Here is a 4108-nt window from a genome sequence, read left to right on the forward strand (position 1 = left end):
TGAGCTCCAGTGAAACCCCTGGAAGACATAAGCCCGACCCCACCGGGGCTCGACTTGGTACAATTTTCGCGCGACCTAATTTTTTGTCACTCAAAGGGTTTGGGCGCCTAATTTTTTGTCACAGCTCCGGCACCTAATATTTTGTCACTCTGGTTCTCCGACCCAGAGAGCCTCCGGGACCGCCCCAGGACCCCCTGCCCGGCTCCGGGGACCCTCCCCGGGCCTGAGGGACCGGCTGGACCCGGGAGGGACCGGGTCTTCTCGGACCTCCGGGGGTCAGGGGGGGCACTCGGTCGCCTGGCCTGCCCGACCGAGGCGTGCGGCAGGCCGGGCAAAGAGCACCGTGATTCGCACCCTTGAGCCCCAGTGAAACCCCTGGAAGACATAAGCCCGACCCCACCGGGGCTCGACTTGGTACAATTTTCGGGCGACCTAATTTTTTGTCACTCAAAGGGTTTGGGCGCCTAATTTTTTGTCACAGCTCCGGCACCTAATATTTTGTCACTCTGGGTCTCCGACCCAGAGAGCCTCCGGGACCGCCCCAGGACCCCCTGCCCGGCTCCGGGGACCCTCCCCGGGCCTGAGGGACCGGCTGGACCCGGGAGGGTCCGGGTCTTCTCGGACCTCCGGGGGTCAGGAGGGGCACTCGGTCGCCTGGCCTGCCCGACCGAGGCTTGCGGCTGGCCGGGCAAAGAGCACCGTGATTCGCACCCTTGAGCTCCAGTGAAACCCCTGGAAGACATAAGCCCGACCCCACCGGGGCTCGACTTGGTACAATTTTCGCGCGACCTAATTTTTTGTCACTCAAAGGGTTTGGGCGCCTAATTTTTTGTCACAGCTCCGGCACCTAATATTTTGTCACTCTGGTTCTCCGACCCAGAGAGCCTCCGGGGCGGCCCCAGGACCCCCTGCCCGGCTCCGGGGACCCTCCCCGGGCCTGAGGGACCGGCTGGACCGGGGAGGGACCGGGTCTTCTCGGACCTCCGGGGGTCAGGGGGGGGGCACTCGGTCGCCTGGCCTGCCCGACCGAGGCGTGCGGCTGGCCGGGCAAAGAGCACCGTGATTCGCACCCTTGAGCTCCAGTGAAACCCCTGGAAGACATAAGCCCGACCCCACCGGGGCTCGACTTGGTACAATTTTGGCGCGACCTAATTTTTTGTCACTCAAAGGGTTTGGGCGCCTAATTTTTTGTCACAGCTCCGGCACCTAATATTTTGTCACTCTGGTTCTCCGACCCAGAGAGCCTCCGGGGCGGCCCCAGGACCCCCTGCCCGGCTCCGGAGACCCTCCCCGGGCCTGAGGGACCGGCTGGACCCGGGAGGGACCGGGTCTTCTCGGACCTCCGGGGGTCAGGGGGGGGCACTCGGTCGCCTGGCCTGCCCGACCGAGGCGTGCGGCTGGCCGGGCAAAGAGCACCGTGATTCGCACCCTTGAGCTCCAGTGAAACCCCTGGAAGACATAAGCCCGACCCCACCGGGGCTCGACTTGGTACAATTTTCGCGCGACCTAATTTTTTGTCACTCAAAGGGTTTGGGCGCCTAATTTTTTGTCACAGCTCCGGCACCTAATATTTTGTCACTCTGGTTCCCCGACCCAGAGAGCCTCCGGGGCGGCCCCAGGACCCCCTGCCCGGCTCCGGGGACCCTCCCCGGGCCTGAGGGACCGGCTGGACCCGGGAGGGACCGGGTCTTCTCGGACCTCCGGGGGTCAGGGGGGGCACTCGGTCGCCTGGCCTGCCCGACCGAGGCGTGCGGCTGGCCGGGCAAAGAGCACCGTGATTCGCACCCTTGAGCTCCAGTGAAACCCCTGGAAGACGTAAGCCCGACCCCACCGGGGCTCGACTTGGTACAATTTTGGCGCGACCTAATTTTTTGTCACTCAAAGGGTTTGGGCGCCTAATTTTTTGTCACAGCTCCGGCACCTAATATTTTGTCACTCTGGTTCTCCGACCCAGAGAGCCCCCGGGACCGCCCCAGGACCCCCTGCCCGCCTCCGGGGACCCTCCCCGGGCCTGAGGGACCGGCTGGACCGGGGAGGGACCGGGTCTTCTCGGACCTCCGGGGGTCAGGGGGGGGCACTCGGTCGCCTGGCCTGCCCGACCGAGGCGTGCGGCTGGCCGGGCAAAGAGCACCGTGATTCGCACCCTTGAGCTCCAGTGAAACCCCTGGAAGACATAAGCCCGACCCCACCGGGGCTCGACTTGGTACAATTTTCGCGCGACCTAATTTTTTGTCACTCAAAGGGTTTGGGCGCCTAATTTTTTGTCACAGCTCCGGCACCTAATATTTTGTCACTCTGGTTCCCCGACCCAGAGAGCCTCCGGGGCGGCCCCAGGACCCCCTGCCCGGCTCCGGGGACCCTCCCCGGGCCTGAGGGACCGGCTGGACCCGGGAGGGACCGGGTCTTCTCGGACCTCCGGGGGTCAGGGGGGGCACTCGGTCGCCTGGCCTGCCCGACCGAGGCGTGCGGCAGGCCGGGCAAAGAGCACCGTGATTCGCACCCTTGAGCTCCAGTGAAACCCCTGGAAGACATAAGCCCGACCCCACCGGGGCTCGACTTGGTACAATTTTGGCGCGACCTAATTTTTTGTCACTCAAAGGGTTTGGGCGCCTAATTTTTTGTCACTCAAAGGGTTTGGGCGCCTAATTTTTTGTCACAGCTCCGGCACCTAATATTTTGTCACTCTGGTTCTCCGACCCAGAGAGCCTCCGGGGCGGCCCCAGGACCTCCTGCCCGGCTCCGGGCCCCCCCCATCGGCCTGAGGGACCGACTGGACACGGGAGGACCCCTTGAGCTCCAGTGAAACCCCAGGATCGACCTCATGTTTTGTCACTTGAGGAAGAATCTTCAGAAATAATTTGAACCCTAACCTTAAAACTTACCCTAACCCTCTAACCCTAACCCTAACCCTAACCCTCTAACCCTAACCCTAACCCTAACCCTAACCCTAACCCTAACCCTAACCCTCTAACCCTAACCCTAACCCTAACCCTAACCCTCTAACCCTAACCCTAACCCTAACCCTAACCCTAACCCTAACCCTAACCCTCTAACCCTAACCCTCTAACCCTAACCCTAACCCTAACCCTAACCCTAACCCTAACCCTCTAACCCTAACCCTAACCCTAACGCTCTAACCCTAACCCTAACCCTAACCCTAACCCTAACCCTCCAACCCTAACCCTAACCCTAACCCTAACCCTCTAACCCTAACCCTCACCCTCACCTTAACCTCCTGCCCGGCTCCGGGGACTCTCCCTCGGAACCAAAGAGGGGTCCCCGACCTCCAGGACCAAGAGAGGGGGACAAGGTCAAGAGCTCAGTCCGACTGAAGACACCTCCAACTCGGACAGCAGGCACCGCCATTGGCGCCCAGCAGGAGCAAAACTAACAAACAAACCAAAAAAAAAATAAAAAATAAAAAATAAAAAAGTCATAATAATATTAATAATAATGATCCAGCAAATAAAAGCTTACAGCACCCGGTGTTCCCAGGCGGTCTCCCATCCAAGTACTCACCGGGCCCGACTCTGCTTGGCTTCCGAGATCCGACGAGATCGGGCACCCTCAGAGTGGTATGGCCGTAAGCGGAGGAACCCGGCCCCGTGCACACCCTTAAGCCTACTACCGACCCCCTACGTAAGCACCCATCGGGCCCAGGGTTGAGCCCAGGGAGGCACCTGGCCCCACGCGAAACCACCACCACCACCACCACCACCACCACCACCACCTACCTAAGCACCCTTCCTGCCCGGGGTTGAGCCCCCAGATCGGGCACCCACTTGCCGGCATGCCCTTAAGCACAGGCGCCTGCACCACAAAGCACCATTCGTGCCCGGGGAGCCCAGAGTTAAGCCCCAGGCTTAGAGATTGAGCCAGCCCGCGACTCAAGTGCTCCGCGCCCCTGGTCAGCCAAAACGGAAAGCTGGCCCCGATGGAAGGAGGACCCGAGTCCGACTCCGTCGGTGCTTCGGCCAGCCTGCCGACAAGCCAGCGACCCTTGAGCTCCGCGGCCCTGGTCAGCCTGGCCTCTTGAGCAACCATTCGTGCCCGGGGAGCCCAGAGTTAAGCCCCAGGCTTAGAGACTGAGCCAGCCCGCGACCCAAGT

At 61.8% G+C, this 4108-nt stretch overlaps 1 non-coding gene across 1 annotated transcript; it reads right to left on the reverse strand.

Moving 5' to 3' along the window:
* Positions 1-3470: 3470 nt before the first annotated feature.
* LOC128752171 (5S ribosomal RNA) lies at positions 3471-3589 on the reverse strand. The gene has a single exon (XR_008413633.1). It is a non-coding gene; the product is annotated as a 5S ribosomal RNA (ribosomal RNA).
* Between the last annotated feature and the right edge of the window lie 519 nt (positions 3590-4108).

This window comes from Synchiropus splendidus, unplaced genomic scaffold (genome assembly GCF_027744825.2).
Source record: "Synchiropus splendidus isolate RoL2022-P1 unplaced genomic scaffold, RoL_Sspl_1.0 HiC_scaffold_91, whole genome shotgun sequence".
Taxonomy (NCBI): Eukaryota; Metazoa; Chordata; class Actinopteri; order Syngnathiformes; family Callionymidae; genus Synchiropus; species Synchiropus splendidus.